General features: G+C 40.1%; 1 non-coding gene across 1 annotated transcript; it reads left to right on the top strand.

Moving 5' to 3' along the window:
• Positions 1-17,577: 17,577 nt before the first annotated feature.
• LOC115942455 (U6 spliceosomal RNA) lies at positions 17,578-17,684 on the top strand. Its single transcript, XR_004077056.1, has one exon. It is a non-coding gene; the product is annotated as a U6 spliceosomal RNA (small nuclear RNA).
• Positions 17,685-18,033: the final 349 nt, after the last annotated feature.

The raw sequence follows: 18,033 nt of genomic DNA, 5'->3' as shown, positions 1-18,033 counted from the left end.
GAGGGCTTATGCCAACAATAATCCTGCAATCGTCTAATCAATGCCCACTTACCCATATGCAGAAGGGGATCCAGGCCAAAAGCCAGGCAGAGTGCATGCCAGCATCATTTGAGGTCAAGCTTTCTAATACCAAACTCTATGCAACAGATGTATCCTTCTCTTGATGTTAAACTTGGGTTCTATTAAGTTATTTTGCATTCCCTAAACCTGTATAGTCAGAGTAATTCAATTAATTCAACAAATATTATTAAGTCCTATGCTTCAGGCATTGTTATAGATGCTTGGAATATGGCAGTTCACAAGAGGACAAAACCCTGTTATAAAACTTTACTCTTGGTAGAGGAGCCTACACAATGAAGGAAGGAAGGAAGGAGGGAGGGAGGGAGGGAGGGACGGAGGGACGGAGGGAGGGAGGAAGGAAGAAGAGGAAGGGAAGAAGGGAGGAAGGAAGGAGGGGGGAGGAAGGGAAGAAGAGAGGAAGGGAGGGAGCAAAGAGGAAAGAAGGGAGGGAGAGAGGGAAGGAAGGAAGGAAAGAGTCAAGAGAGGGAGGGAGGGGAGGAGGGAGGAAAGGTGAATGAAGAAAAATAAATAAGATAGACAGTAACAAGATGATGGGACTGAGGAGTTGCTATTTTAAATAAGGTGATCCAGGGAGACTCTAAGGAAATAAGGTATGGACTCCATTCCAAGTAAGTTTCTTGAAAAGGGAATATAAGAAAGAACGCTTAAATCAGAAAAGTCATTTCTGGTCCTTACTCTGCCACTGACTCACTTGTGTCCTTGGGAAAGTTTTAATTTTCTCATGAAAATAAGGAGATTGGGCCCATCTCTCTGTTCATTCATCCCACCCACTTTTAATGAGCATGTTTCATGGTCCAGTCCCCTCCACAGTGCTAAAGACAAAAAGATGAATAAGATTTTGTCCCTGCTCTCAAGGAGCTTGCAATAAGGGAGAGATGGCTCTCATAATATCACATATAATGTTAAATGATAGGTATAATAACAGAAATGAGAACAAAAGCTCTGAAGAGCACAAACAAGGAAGCCATGCCTCAGTATGTTTGCAGTTCTACAACTTCATGGCCTCCGAATCTACTTTGGAGAGTGTGCCACTCAATGCCCTTAGGAAAGCCTTCCCCCAGAAGGCTTTGGGGAAGCCAAAGAATAATACCTCAACTTTGGCTCACTGAAGTCAGTTCTTCAGTAAAATGCTCACTTCATTTTTAGTGTCAATAGGAGACTTATTAAGAAAGTCAAGCCTTTCTGCTAAATTTAGAAAAACCACACTCATTCCAATTTTAAAAAATACACATCTCTGAAAAATTATCACTTTAAACTTGGCGAAATGCCTGAAGGTGGCCACCATAGTGGGTATGGGCACCTTGGCTTGGCAACCTGAGGAGAGGGCAGCCCCTTCAAAGAGAAGGAGCAAAAGGACTGGCACCAGTGACTTCTCCACCTGACTGGCACCAATCCCCAGGACTGCACCTTGACAACTTCATTCATGAGTCTTTGCCTGATGATAGGCTCATCTGAAGCACAGGGAGCTCTGAGCCAGCAGCTTTCTTTATTCATCCAAATAACCACTTTCAAAGAATGTCTGTAGTAGTTGGTGGTATATGCTCATCTCTGCACCAAATAAGTAAGATTCCCCCTGTCCCTCGGAAAGCTAGCTAAACTTGACTCAGCCTCAGCCCTTGGCCTCCTGATGTCCTGAGCCCTCCCTATGGCTTGAGGGAGCATACAGGACTCTCTGCTGTGGTGTCACTCTTACTCCACAAGAGTAAGCTGCACACATGCTGCCTCAGTTTTCACTTTGTGTTGATTTTAGTGCAAGCCTCAACCCACAAATAAGTTATCACAAAGCCAGTTTATACACACACACACACACACACACACACGCATTCACCCAAACCCAAGCATTTGGTGAATTAATCTTTTTTTTTATATATTTTATTTATTTATTTGACAGAGAAAGAGAGATACTGAGAGCAGGAACACGGGCAGGGGGAGTGGGGGAGGGAGAAGCAGGCTTCCTGCTGAGCAGAGAGCCCGATGCAGGGCTCAATCCTAGGACCCTGGGATAATGACCTGAGCCGAAGGCAGACGCTTAACGACTGAGCCACCCAGGCGCCCCTTGGTGAATTAATCTTACTGAAGATTTTGAAGTAGGGTCAGAGGAAGGGTTGACATCAGAGGACTTACAGCTTCTAGCCCATCTCTCATGGCCTCCGCCCTGTTTTCCTTTCCTGCTCTTCGTCCATTATGTCCCCAGAACAATAGACAGGACATTCCTCTCTTTTCACACAGAACATACACACTCACCTTCAGGCCCACTCTGGTAGGTCTCTTTTTTACCCCAACCTTCCATTAAAGCATTTCCTTCAAACAAAATTCTTTCATAAGAATTCTGGTTAATAAAATATACTTCTTTTGTTTCATTAAGAGTTATGCAAATAAAGAAATTTCAGAAGAGCAAGCAGATGTCAGCCAGACCAATGTTACTTGACAACTATAACAGAAGGGACTAAGTGGAAATTCTTAAAGATAAACTGACAACTAAGTACAACATAGTCTCAAGTATTTGAAGTCATTTACCACAACCGTATTCTTTTAACAAATGTGTATCAAATGTCAACTATGTACCAGGCACTATTCTAAGTTATGATACTTCAAAAAAAGAATGCTTGGGCGCCTGGGTGGCTCAGATGGTTAAGCGTCTGCCTTCGGCTCAGGTCATGATCTCAGGGTCCTGGGATCGAGTCCCGCATCAGGTTCCCTGCTCAGTGCCGAGCCTGCTTCTCCCTCTCCCTCTGCCACTCCCTCTGCTTGTGCTCTTCTGTCTATCTCTCTGTCAAAATAAATAAAGAAAATCTTTAAAAAAAAAAAAAAAGAATGCTTAACTATCAGTCCCTACTGCACTGGATCCATATTCACTAAAGGAAGACTGATAGATGGAGAATAATGTCAGAGAGTCATAAGTGCTGTTAAAAAAAAAAAAAAAAACTTAATGGAACTTTGCTAAAGAGTTTGTATAACCCACTAAAGTGCAGGGATACAAAATTAAACAAGAATCCACCAGCAAGAAATTCCTAAGCAACTGTGAGAAACTATGCCATGTAACATTCCTTTTCCCTCTTAAAGTCAAGAAAACCCCTCATCCCAAGTCCTTGAAGAGATTCACCAACAACTGTCCATACCACCAGAGGGAAGTTACACCTCTCACATTTACATGGATTTTACAGTTAGCAATTAAGCACATAAATAACTTGGAGTCTAAGAATGCAGTTTAAAGCCTGTGTAGAATAAGCCAAAAGTCTGTCCCTTAGAAACTAAACTTGGAGCAATTACTAATGCAGACATCGAGTGTTCTCCATTGTTGGTATGCTAGTTCTGTTACAAGTAACCAGTTGCACATGGACTAGGGTATGGCTCTGGTCATCTGGATCAGGGCAAGGCCAGAGTCAGGTCTGAGACATTAAGATACATAAACAAAACAAAAACCAGACTAAAGAGTAGTTCCCTGGATACTCCTGTCTAAAAACCCCACCGATACCCTAGTGAGATGGTGTGAGAATTAACACCAAAACACTGAGGTTTCACTTGTATTTTGTTCCAGGTATGTGCACAGAGAGTAGTAGACTTCTCACCATGACAACGATCCCATGGGTGATCAACTAACTGAAAGAGTTGGTAAGGAAGGAAATAATTGGTTCATCATTTAACACTGATGTGTTAAATCAATGTTAACCTAGTGATGGGCTCATACCTTAAACACTGCTTTTAACCTTAAAACATTTGTTTTCTTTTGAAGTAGGATCAAGACTTGAGTGTGGGTCCTCTGATTAGGGTTCTGTAAAAACTGGCTTATGTTCACTACATTCATTTTACATTCATTTTGCCTCAACTACAACTTCCAGTTTCTATTTCTTTAAAGCAGAATGACAACCTAAAGGTACTTGCAAAGCATCTGATTTGTAGATTTTTATAATTTCTTCCAATTATTTACAGTCACCTCAGCCACACTTTATACAACAGAAAAATTATAGAGACTTGATATTATCAAGCCTTTCCAAAGCACTCAGATTAGTTTTAGTAGAAACAATTCTCTTTAATTTTTATACTGGTATTTCATCAATTATGTAAGATTTATGTGATATTTAATTAAATCATGTAATTACAATAATAAGTACAAGTGGCACAGGCAGGTTGGGGAACAAACACAACTTACACTTGGTAAGCATGAATTCAAGTTTAAGTGCATGAGTGCCCTGAGTGCCAGCCTACTGACTGCAGGAGTTCAAAATGCCTTGGGCTCAGTCAGGATGTCCTCCAGAGGGAATGGAGAAGCAGGTTGAGTGGAGGATGGATAAGAGAGATTCTACAGTATATGCACTGCATGTACAAATATATAATCTTTCCTGCTTGAGTGCTCCACTCCTTATCCCCTCAACTCAGAAAAAAAGATGCCTTTTCATCCCCTCTTGACCCAGCTTCACGCATACAGAGGTAAAAATCATGGGATATTTCAGTGTACCCATGCTGTAACTCCTAAATCTTTGGCTAAATAAAGTAGTGAGGTAAAAATTAGTTTTAGTAGGAAAAATTCTCTTTAATTTTTATACTGGTATTTCATCAATTATGTAAGATTTATGTGATATTTAATTAAATTATGTAATTACATAATGGGAATAGCTTAGACATTGAAAGGACAGCAGCAGGGCCAGCTTTCACCTCAGTGGAATAGGATAGCTACAATATTCTCCTGCCTCAAAATATCACCTACACAAGTATTGAAATCATTTACATCCATGTTTATTGACTCAGGCTTATTGTAAGATGAAGAGAAGACTAATTTGTTCTACATAATAAAGTAACTGACTTTTTCTTTTCCAATTTCCTGGAGCATCCCAAGAGACAAGGGGACTGAGGGCCCTGAACCTAGAAAAGAGGAGAGAAGAGACAAGTGGCCTGGAATGAAAAGTCATCTAGCAACAGGCATGGGATTAAAGAAGAGATGTCTGAAGAGATGTCTTGGCTCTGGAGAAAACTGGAAAACTTCAGGTCAATTATGCTGACCACATTTACTTAACATATTGACTTGTCTGAACAGTGATGTACCATTCCTCAGATTCCCCAATACCTTTCATCAAAGTCTATATCTTGTAATACCTTTGTTGATAGTGCTTTGGGTACACAATTGGTTCCCTGGATAGAGCAATGTAGGCTTGAAAAAAATAGAAGTTCCAGGATGAAAAACACTGAATGGGAGTCAAGCAAAGGTAGGAATTTGAAATAAGAGGTGTCAGAAGTTCTTTGGGATAGCAAAGACACATGGGGCACTGTTTGGGACACCATAAGCAGACTGTGCCATCAAGCTGCTTACAGTCTTATCAAGGAAATTGTATGTATCCACATGAAATATTAACATAAGAAGAGTAGATATCATGTGCTAATATGAATGACAAGTTGCTTGTGTGGTAAAAGTTACACACTAAGCAGATGGCAATACCAACAGAGAAAGATATATTAGGTTATAAAAGAGAGGATATGAATGAAGGGGGGGAAACCAGAGGGGGAGACGAACCATGAGAGACAATGGACTCTGAAAAACAAACTGAGGGTTCTAGAGGGGAGGGGGGTGAGGGGATGGGTTAGCCTGGTGATGGGTATTAAAGAGGGCACGTTCTGCATGGAGCACTGGGTGTTATGCACAAACAATGAATCATGGAACACTACATCAAAAACTAATGATGTAATGTATGGTGATTAACATAACAATAAAAAAATTTTAAAAAGAGAGGATATGATTTGATTTGATTTGATTTGATGCTGTTCCTATCAGAAGCTATTGTTTACACCTAGAGGAAAATAATAGCACTGAAAAAGCAGGGTACTTCCTCGGGCACCAGCCCCATCACTGTTCATTTCTCTATGAGAGGCATGACGTACATGAATAATTTCCACTGTTACAAATTTGGACACATTCTCCACATTGATTTTTGCTCTAAAAGTTTAGTTTACCAATATCAGAAATGGACTTACATATGTCAATAGGCAAGTGTTCCAATATGTATGGATGGAGAATGCCCAGGAGGCCCATGGTCATTACTTATTCAGAGCCTATGATGCATGTCCTGACATGAAGCACAGCTTTGTCACTGTCCACTCTCTCTGCAGTGGCCCACAGTGGCCCTTTCCATGGTGCTTTGGCTGCAGTACCCAGTAGGGCAGAGATACATGTAAAATGGATATGTGGAGCCTACCCGGGCTCAGGTCAATCCAGCTTAGAAAGTCCCAGAAAGACACCTGAAAACATCTGTGGAATTGAATCATTCCTAAGCTTCACAGATTTCTCAACAGATAAAACTTAACCATTCCATTCTGCACAAGTGTATTGACAAAGAATAAAATGAGAAATGCAAAGGAAGTTTCCCGTATGGATCCTCAGGTAAGTCTGCCCACTCCATCGTTTTCACACATTTCCAAGTAATTATTACTTACTGCTGGAAAGGAAAATGGTTTGAGGAAACCCCACCCATCTGCTGTCAGAAAGGTCATTATGATGGAAGACGTGTCTACAGAACCGCACAGGACAAAACAAAACATGGCACTACTACCAAAAGGCAATAGTGCATCCAAGTAACAGCTATGAATTCCCGGTTCTCCATTCCAGTAGTATGCCTTAGATTATGACACACACACGATGAAATGAGAGAGAATATGTACAGACACATGCTTCATCCTTCATGTACATCCACACATTTGATTTTAAATGAAAAGGTCTTAATGTCATGTTTTAGCCCATATTTTTCTACACCTTCCATAGTCCTGATTTTGAACTTTACCTCCAACATGCTATGTTTACCATTCTTAAAAGGTAGAGGATATAGAGCTGGCAATAATACTCAGTCATTTGGAGCATGCATTGTAAGTTACAGAGAAAATAGAGGTTCTGGTTTATTATGCTGAAGCTGTAAAGCCACGAATACAAAATATGGCTGGCAGTCAACTTGCTTTATTCTTCTTTTAACAACTTACTAACAGTGTGTAAATAGTAAAAGCAAACTTTGATTTTTCCATCAGAGCTCTCTGAAATGGATACTAGAGTGCATTTAACATTGTGACCAGAAATATTGAAATTTGACAGCTGAGAGGTTAAAGGTCTCAAATTTATACATCGAGGTGTTTGTTCCTGTCATCATCCCAGCAGCTTCCTCAGAATAACCCCTTTTGCTTACTGAACCTTTGAGAAACAGAAAACATTAAGTAATACATCTTGGCAGACGTCCTGGGATTTTGCTCCCATCAGGAAGCAAGCCATATGGATATGAAAGGACATCCTTGCAACCTTTAACTATACTGTGTAGGAAAATCTTCTTGTTTGGGCCCACACTCTAAATATGTTAGCCTAAGCTCGGGGGATCGTGTACTTGGTTTCCCACATACCTCATCTGACATTTCTGCCAAAATTATATTTGTCAATAGAAAATGATCACTTGAACTCTTCCTAAAAAGGTAAGAATACTACTTCAGTCCAGCAAAATTTATCTTCAGCACAAACATTCCCTTCCATTTCATGGCCCATTTCAGTGTCTAGCTCCCCTTTCAAGTAACATTCCATCCTTTACTCCGATTCCCAAGGTACTCAGACTGCCCCACTAGCCAGCTGATCAGAATCCACACTGTTGCTATTGAGAAGATCTGAATCCACCTCAAAATCTTGACTCTTCAAATGCATAAATCCAGTAGCCAATGTGCAAAATATAAAGCATTAATTTCTTCAAATAGAATAACAGTAAACTATAACAAGAGTTATAAAGGAACAAGGAGATGACTGTCACAGTATCTCATACATGTTAAATATTTATCTGGCCTTATTCTAAATGGATCACATTTTTTAACTCGTTTAATTCTTGCAACAATCCCATTAAGCTTATGCTATTTTATCCCTTCTCCTTTTTTTTTTCTTTTTTAACAGAAAACAACAAAATGGCAAAGATGCTTTAAGATAAAAGATTCTGGGTAGTCTGTTAGACTCTACCACCAGAGAGGGATGTGACTGGCTCCCACTGCAATATGCACAGTTACTAAAAATCATGAATCTTCAAGACCTCTTGCAAATTGTTGAAGCTTAGAATGGCAATTCCTGAAACACCAGGGTTCTGCCACAAACCCATTCTTAATAAAATATACTTCATTAAGAATTTAATGTGTTGTCCATACCAGGGATATCTGTCATCTAATAATATTTCAAACCAGAGGGATTAATAGTCAAAAATTGAACATTAGGCATCACCTTTCTAAAAAAAAAAAAAAAAAAAAAAGGAGAGATATCTTGTATCCTTCCAAATTAGGCTAGACCAAACAACCATTTATCCATTTGTGAACAAGGCCTTAACTGACTGAAGACAAAACAGGCAGGTCTGACGACTCAACAAATTATGTACCCCTGTTTCCAGGTTTTTCAGAAGGAAAGGACATAAAAGCCATAACTAAGCAGGTAGGAAAGAAAACATAATTGTTTCTTTTTCATGCACAGAGGATACTTGAGAATTGCTCAACTAATACTATGTTGACAAGAAAAATCATGAAACATTCCCTTCAAACTTGAGCCTGCATCAGAATCACCTGGAGGGATTATTAAAACACAGATCGCTGGGCCCCAAATTAGAGTTTCTGATTCTACATTTCCAACAAGTTCCCAAGTAATGCTGATGCTACAGGTCCAGGGACCATACTTCGTGAACGAATGCTTCTTGCCAGGGCAGGGAAAGAGTGTGCTGAGTTTCCCTAGGTGTTTTGGGATGAACGAAGAAGCTAATAAACATTTATTTCTAGCAGTAATTCTTGGAGTAGCTCTCATTATCAAATATGTACTGAGCTCTTGTGCCAAACACTATGCTAGACATTGAAGGAGACATAGTGAGGGAGACAGACAGTGCATCATGCTCAGGGAGGTGGGCAGGTGAGGCTGCAGCTGAGAATTACAGGATGAATGGGTATCAGTGCAGCCAAGTGGCCATGGGAAGAGCTTCCCACCAGGAAGTTCCTTGGGAAGACCCACTGGCATTGCAGAGTGAGACTGGGCAAGTCTCACCAGGCAGGCTAAGCAGGAGGTCCCCAGGAACATGGGCAGTCAGACCAGCATTAAAACAGACAGAACCCTACTGCTCAGAAACATGGCCTCCAGTGGGGTTCTCAGGGCTGGGCAGAGGGGGCAGTGCACACAGACATGCAGGCACACACATACACATCCCTCAGAAACTGCACAAAACAGAGGAGGTAGATGGAAATGATCCCTTTGGGTAAGTCCAGACCAAGGTGGTCAGTTTTATTTCCCTCCAAAGAAATTGATATTGATATGAACTCCCCTAAACCTAAGCAGAAGCATAGATTGCAAAGGGAAAAAATGCTACAAATAAATAGGTATTTTATGTGTCTGCCATGAAACACCTGCATAAAAAAGAAAAGGGAGGAAAATCTATTTTACACCTCAAATCTAAAGATTTTACATTCCCTTCAAGTTTTTATATTAGGGCCCAGACTTGGCATTTTATACTTGTGGCCCACTCTTTATAGCTCTCTGATAAAATAAATGTAAGGGGGAATAAACAGGCTAGACAAGTTACCACATTGCCCCTTCCTCATATTTTGTGAAAATTATCTTTCCTCAGACTCACAAAAGTCTCAAACTCTGCATGATTTACTAGGAAGGTTTTGGAAGCCAAAGCTTTTGTGGACCATTCAGCCACGGCATATGGGCTCAAGTTTTTCTTTGCTCATCTACAGGTCCCAGATTTATCACGCCCTCTTGGTCAGAAGAACACAGCTATGCTATGTGATGTTTTGAATAATCTGGGATCACTCTTTCACCCTCATTATGTCCTCTAAAGATTGAATAAAACTGCATGAACTTCCTCATGAAATCTATTTCCTAGTTCCCATCTAAGAACAACAAGCTAATAAGCTAACTGATGCCTTAACATCAGCTTTCCTGATTTCTGGAATGAAAGCCCATCCACTAGGTCCCAGCATCCCTTCCCAAAAAGGCACAATCTCTGTTGATGCCCACACATCATAGCTTCTTTGGGTAACACATTTTCCCACAAGCCTTAAAACTTGTTATTAAGGGTCCTACAGCACCATTTAAGCAGCTTGGAAGCAAGCCTCTCACTGAATGAATATTAAATCTCTTGGGTCAATAGGTCCTCCTGCTTCCCCAGCAGATAGAGTAAGAAAGGATGCCATGTTTTCCTTGGCTACCTAATGACTCTCTAACTGCTGGTTTGTTTCCATTTTCAGTCTGGCACAAACAAAAAGGCTTGCAGCCCCTTCCATGGTCGCCTGAGCTCACCAACCACCATGCAAAGGCAGCAATTTTTCATTATTGATAAAATGTAACGTCATAATGTCATGGCCTTTCAGGTCATCATCTTGGTAAGTCAGCAATGACATTATCACATTTTATAATGATAACAAATGGCCATAATGTTTGCATGTAATTTTCATTGGCTCCTTCAGAATTCTCATTCAACCCCGTCAACAGATGGAACTTAATAGCAACTTCATATGCCTTCTTCCTTAGATCTGCTCAAGGCTAATAGTAAAGTCTACATGAATCAATGTTCATTAAAAGCACAATGGTTATTTCCCCCCTTTTAACTGAATGTTTTACTTTTAGAAAGAAGAATTTTTGCAAAATGTATTTGTAACACTGGATTTGGGCATGTAAATGCATTAAATACATCTACTTGCTATTCATTCATGAACTCTCACTAACCCCTTTCTGTTCTGTCCAGGCCTGCACTTCTCCAATCTGTCCAGTGATTTTTGAGTGCTGTGTTCTGCCTGTTTCACAGGAATCATAGAACATTAATTGGTCTAAATTATAAGAATCATTCATGGGGCACTTATTTCCATATATTAGCCTTCTGACTCCTCTACTCCCTGAGAAAGTGGAAATATTTCATTGTTTGAGCCCAGAACTAAAACCAGCATTCCTTAGAAAGCCCTTTTTTTTTTAATTAATTGATAACAGAGGAACAAATAGAGTAAAGCTAGTCCTAAAAAACACTCTAGTCCTAAAAACACTAAGTCTAAAACACACTTGAGAGGTCTCAAGAAATGTTTTAGAATTCACTTAGGGGGCGCCTGGGTGGCTCAGTTGGTTAAGCGACTGCCTTCGGCTCAGGTCATGATCCTGGAGTCCCGGGATCGAGTCCCGCATCGGGCTCCCTGCTCAGCGGGGGGTCTGCTTCTCCCTCTGACCCTCCCCCCTCTCATGCTCTCTCTATCTCAGTCTCTCTCTCAAATAAATAAATAAAATCTTAAAAAAAAAAAGAATTCACTTAGTACTTCATGGGGAAGGAAGAAAAGGAAGAGAGGAGAAAAATTCTCACTTATGAGCTCTCTGGCCTAGGTTATGTTTGTATGTATCATCTCATCTAATCTTCAAAATAACCTCACCCCAAAATAAAAACCATTGTCTGCTTTTAACAGATGAGGAAACTGAGCCTCAAGGAGATTACAGACCTAATGAGTCATGAAACCAGCCTTCAGACCTAGCAGTTCTGACTCTAAAACTCATGTGTTCCATTGCCAAAAAACTCCCTAAACAGGTATTCCACTACCAAAGGAAGAACCAAATCTTTCAGCCAGCCCCAAACAAAATCATCATACATTTAGAGAACTAAGAGATATGAATAGATTTCAGATGTAGAAACTCTTTATGTTGCCATTAATACATCCATTTAGACTATTATTGGTACCACGGTCTCAGAGCAGGCACATCTTAATTGAGTTAATGGCTTCAATGCATCTGTGTGATTTCTCATTGATGTCCTTTCCACATTATTCAGTAGATTTCACTACTGTCATTTATAACTGGGCCAAATTAGGTAGTTTCATCAGATTTGTAGATCAGCAGCCCTTTAGCTGACATAATAAAACCATGTAAAAGAGTATATAATAGTGTTAGTATGAGAGCTTCCCACACCTGTTCCAGTCAATCAGAGGAGCCACTCATTACCACTTCCACTTAAAATAACAAACATTTTTAAAGATTTTACTGTTCACAAAGCACTAACCATTATATTATTGCATTTATCCTCACAGCAACCCCATGTTAAGGTAAGAAAACAGACTACTTGATTTGTCCAAGTTCATAGAGACACCAAGTGGCAAAAAAAAAGATCCAAACAAAGGTCTTCTGGCTCAACTGTCCATGATTTTTTCACTCTGCCAAGGCCTTTAGTGTATTTAGGGAATGTGATTTCTAAAAGCAATGCACCAGGGGCACCTGGGTGGCTCAGTCGTTAAGCGTCTGCCTTCGGCTCAGGTCATGATCCCGGGGTCCTGGGCCGCATCGGGCTCCCTGCTCAGCGGGGAGTCTGCTTCTCCCTCTCCCACTCCCCCTGCTTGTGTTCCCTCTCTTGCTTTGTCTCTCTCTGTCAAATAAATAAAATTTTTAAAAATTAATTAATTAATTAATTAATTTAATTTAATTAAAGCAATGCACCAGTATCTGGGAAAGATCAGTCCTTCCTCTGACGGGCAGGCCAGGCAAACATCAGGACCTCATAGCAAGCTTTAAAGAAAAGTAAAGACTTTGCTAATGTGCCTTTGATAAAGTGCCTTTCAGATTTGGCACACCAAATCTCATGGAACTTTATGTTCTTGGTGACCAGAGAGATATCAGACGTCATGATTTTCCCTTTTTCAGTTGTAGGATCCAAACCTTCCAAGTTGATCTGTAGTTCTAGAAAAGGAATTGTAGTCTTTCCTTGGGTTAACTTGAAAGCAGACACAATGCTATACTTAAGATTAAGTAGCCATTTTACAAGATTTCTGACAACACTAAGTAACCTGAAGGAAAAAGGTATTGTATCAGTCAGTTATATCCAATAATGCTGTGTAACAGACTACCCTAAAACTCAGTGACAGTTAACAATAAACATTTATTTCTCACTCATGAATCAGTGAGTCAGCTGCAGTTTGGCTGATCTAAGCTGAACTCAACTGCAGGTGGGGTTCAGGTCTTTCATTCTCCTTGGACAGTGGCTATTTAGACATACTATTCTCATAGCAAAAGGTAAAAGCGCAACTGCAGAAGGACATCTAAACCTCTTTCTTTAAGCCTTGGTCAAAACAAATCATAAACCAGTCCCAAAATCAAAGTGCAGGGAAGCACCCTCCACCTACCATGAGACCAAACTAAGTTATATGGCCAAGCGCAACATCAATAGGATGAGAAAGTATATTCCTCCCATGCGGGAAGAGGGAGGAAGAGGAGAGTGAATATTTGCTTAACCAAAATCTAATTAACCACTGAAATGTTACCTGTATTTTATAGATAAGAAAACTGAGGTCACTTGTTCAAAGTACAGAGCTAGGAGTTGAATCAAATTCTACATTTTTCCAAAGTTCACATTCTTTACACTCATCCAATACCCTCTGGGTAATAGAAGAGAAAATATAAGGAAACATTGTCACAGAGGTGATAGGCAGCAACAGGTTAAAGAGACATGTTTATAAACTAGGACCAAGAAATGCCTAAAGGTAGGAACAACACATAGAAGTTAGTCTACCAAACACAGTCATTTCATCTTTCAAAAAATACTTATTGAACACCCACAAGGCACTAAACACTGTGGTAGGCACTAAAGTTAGGATTGTCATTCTAGATAGGCATCTGTCAATGTTAGATGACATTAGTTAAATGAAGCCAAGCTAGACAGGCTGTGTCTTCCTAGATCCTTTTTAGGACCCTTTATGTACTCCATGCCATCTAACTGCCCCCCCTGCCAGGCCTGACCCCTAGACACCTATCCCCCTAAGCCCTGCTCTATAACCAGCCAGCTTAGCAGCTTAAAGCAACCCAGGTCTCCTTCAACCGAGACCAAGCACCACTAGACCATTCTGACAGGTGGCCTATCACTGGAATAACTTCTTAAATGATCCAGCACTTTCTACCCCATTTATCTTAATTCTCCATACTACAGTTTTCTTGCTGCCTCTCCTATCACCACACTCTTACCTTATATTTATACACACCCCCAGCTCTCCTGACTACCATCTCTGCTAGTTCAACAACAATGACTGTTTCTCCATCACAATAATAAATTCTTGGATTACTTCATGTAACCCATATAATGCTTAGGCAACTTGCAGCCCAGTCCTGCATGATACAATTTAAATATTTCCTGAAGTTACCCAATGACTCCACCCATAATACCCAGCAAAGGTTTTTAAAATCCCTTTCACCATCATTTTCTTCCCACAGACATGGCACCTGTCCCTAAAATTACTTTCTTTCACCCAAAACTCTTCCCAAATATCATGGGTATCCAGTCCCCACTGACTCCTTTTTTTCTTATTTTTCCTTTCCCTCTATCCTTCTTTTCTGTCAGTAATGAAGGGCCCATTCAATGAGCCAGGTACCCTCCAGGCTCAGAGTCTTGGCCTGACTGTTACCTCTGTTCTGAAACACTCTTTATCTAGATGTGCACCTGTTTCACTCTTGCCTCTCTTTCAGGCCTCTGCTCAAATGCCACCTTCACCGTGAGGCCTGCTCAACCCACCCCAGGTAAAATTGGACATTCTTATCCCACACTCTCTACCCCCATCCTCCTTCCCGGCTTTCTCTACTTCCATAGCACTTACCACCATCTGACATATATTTTACTCCTTTACCTTCCGTCTTCCCTCTCTAGAGTGCAAGCTCCATAAAGGTAGGTGTTGTCTGTTTTGTTTCCTGCTATAACCCCAGCACAATACCCGGTACATAGTGGGCTTTCAAAAACATGTATTTACCCATTATTATTATTATTCTGCATGATAAAGAACCAAAAAGAAATTGGCAAAATTGAGGGTGGTGGAGGAGATGAAGACGAAGAAAGTTGTGAATACCTAGCATGTAATATCTTTTCTTTTTGGGGCGCCTGGGTGGCTCAGTCGGTTAAGCATCTGCCTTCGGCTCAGGTCATGATCCCAGGGTCCTGGGATCAAGCCCTGCATTGGGCTCCCTGCTACGCGGGAAGCCTGCTTCTCCCTCTCCCACTCCCCCTGCTTGTGTTCCCTCTCTCGCTGTGTCTCTGTCAAATAAATAAATAAAATCTTTAAAAAAAAATATCTTTTCTTTTTTTCACTCTGTCACACTATACCATTGTCCTTGGTCTGACTCAGCCTGCAAGATCCTCCCACCTGTACAGGTATCTGCCCACCTCCTTCCTCTGGCTGCCCCATAACCATTCTGTGTTGCCCCATTCCCTTACATCCTCCCCAGTGATCTGAGCATGTTCTGTTTCACCCTCTAGAAAAAGAGGAAATCCTTTCAACCATTTTTGATACACTCATTCTACAGTTCCAGTGATTCTTCATAGTATATGTAGTGTTGTCTGGAGTGTTCTTAAAGGACTTCCCATAGAAACAAGGACTTATCCTATAGGAATCAATCTCTAATGGTTAGAGATTAGGCCTATAAGACAAGAAATATACCTGAGGCACCATCAGTCATAGTTCCTCTGGAGAAAGGCAGCTCATTTGCATATCATATGAGAGGATTTTTTTTTTCTGTCATAGAAAGAAGGTCACCCAAATAGACCACAGGATCACTGATCTCTGTGATGTGACCATGGAGAGATACCTAAAGTACTATGCCCTCAAAATATAATGCCATTAGAGTGTTTCTGAGCACAGACATGTCATGAAATGTGGTTGGGGGATTATCAGTGGATGTATATTTTACCCTTGTTCTTTCTAGCTCCCATTTACCATATATAATTGGGAATTGACTGAATCAGATAGTAAATAGGCTAGCAATTTATTTCTAATAAAATTAAATCAGATGCTTATACTCCTCTCTTTTCCTATCTACCTCTTCACACTGTTAGGATAAAATAACACATATATAATATATGTAAATACACCACTTAAACAGTCAGAATTATATTGGGGCGCCTGGGTGGCTCAGTCTTTAAGCATATGCCTTCAGCTCAGGTCATGATCCCAGGGTCCTGGGATCGAGCCCCACATCAGGCTCCCTGCTCCGCAGGAAGCCTGCTTTTCCCTCTCCCTCTACCCCTGCTTGTGTTCCCTCTCTCACTATGTCTCTCTCTGTCAAATAAATAAATAAAATCTTTATTTAAAAAGTCAGAATTATAAAATTAAGTCATAAAGCAACAAGAACAAAATATGGGTGAATACTTATCTGATGTAGGTAAGGAAGGAATATTTAATCATAAAAAGAAAGGAAGAAACAACAAAGGAAAAGATACTTTATTTGATAAAGTATAAAACTGTAACTATCATTTGCATTAAATGATGAAAAAGTTTTGACATACCTTATATATAAAGAGTTCCTACAAATCAATAAGAAAAATATAACCACCCTGTATACAAAAATAAATGAAATCATGAATAGCCAATGAACAAAAAAGAAAATAAGAAATCATGAATAAACATATGAAAAAATGTTTAACCTCACCGATACTCAAGAAAATACACATGAAAGCAAGATGATGTTTTCTGCCTATAAATCTGCAAACATTTTTTTGAATCATTATACTCAATGGTGAGAGAATGCAGAAAAATAAACACTTTTATATAATGCCGCTGGAAAACTGGTGACCCCTTTCTGGACGGCAGTTCGGCAGTTTATATATATATCCTTATTTTTTATGTAACAATTTCATCCTTAGCAATTTATCCTAAAAAACATCAGAGATTTACACAAATGTTTATTCATAGTGATGTTTGTTCTTTCTAGGGTTTTTTATATTAGAAACACCCTAAATGCTTAACAGAGAAAGGCTAAGTAAATAGTGACAGTCATACAGTAAAATACTATGCAACCACTGAAATCATTTAATTGCAGAAGATCGTATTTTCCAAAAATTACTGCAACAATATTTCTGATTGCATATGCTCTTCCAGACCCTTGCCATTTCCCACTGTGGAAAGCTGAATAATGGTCCCCCAGAGATATCCACATCCCAATCCCTGGTACTTGTGACTATATCTTACCTTACATGGTAAAAGGAATTTTGCAGATGTGATTAAGCTAAGGACCTTGAGATGGGAAAATTATTCTGGATTATACAGGTGAGCCCAATGTAATCAAGGGTCCTTGTAAGAGGGAGGCAGGAGGATCAGAGTCAGAAGAAAAAAAAAATGTAATGATGAACACAGAGGGTCACAGCCAGAGAGAGATTTGAAGATGATACAATGCTGGCCTTAAAGACAGAGGAGTCATGAGCCAAGGAGGGTAGGCAGCCTCCCAAAGCTAGAAAAGGCAAGGAAATGGATTGTTCCCTAGAGCCTGCTAGGACACCTTGATTCTGGCCCAGGGAACTCATTTCAGAACTCTGCCCTCCAAAATTGTAAGATAATAAATCTCTGTTGTTTTAAATTTGTGACATCACTGATAAGAAACTAAAAAACCATTCAAGAGGTCTATGTCTCAAGGAAAGAGCTTCTGTGGGCTTTGGGGTGAGCTTTTGTGACTGTCTTGGTGACTAGCATGTGGCAGAAGGAAGGCTGTGTGACTTCCAAAACTAAGTCGTAAAAGGTGAGTTAGTGCTTGCTTCAGCAGCACATATACTAAAATTGGAATGATACAGAGAAAATTAGAATGGCCCCTGCATAAGGATGACATACAAATTCATGAAGTGTTCCATATTTTTATTGTTGGATCACTATATTGTATACCTGAAACTAATATTACACTATATGTTAACTATACTGAAATGAAAATTTTAAAAAAAATTTTAAGGTGAGTTAGTTTCAGCCTGGCCTTTCTTTATGGACATTTACTTGTGGAGCCCTGAGCTGCCATGTAGGAGGCATGGCTACCCTGAAGCCATCATGCAGGAGAGACCTTATTAGAGACTGGGAGAAATGCCCAAGAAACCAGCTATTCTAGCCTCCAGCTGTCTGGGTCTTTCCAGCCCAGGTACCAAAATGTGAGTAAGCAAATTTCAGATAATTAGCCCAAGCCACCTCCTACACAACTGCATGGAATACCCTGCATAA

Source organism: Leptonychotes weddellii, chromosome 9 (genome assembly GCF_054177405.1).
Source record: "Leptonychotes weddellii isolate Sample4059 chromosome 9, ASM5417740v2, whole genome shotgun sequence".
Taxonomy (NCBI): Eukaryota; Metazoa; Chordata; class Mammalia; order Carnivora; family Phocidae; genus Leptonychotes; species Leptonychotes weddellii.
This window is presented reverse-complemented; position numbering and strand designations above follow the sequence as displayed.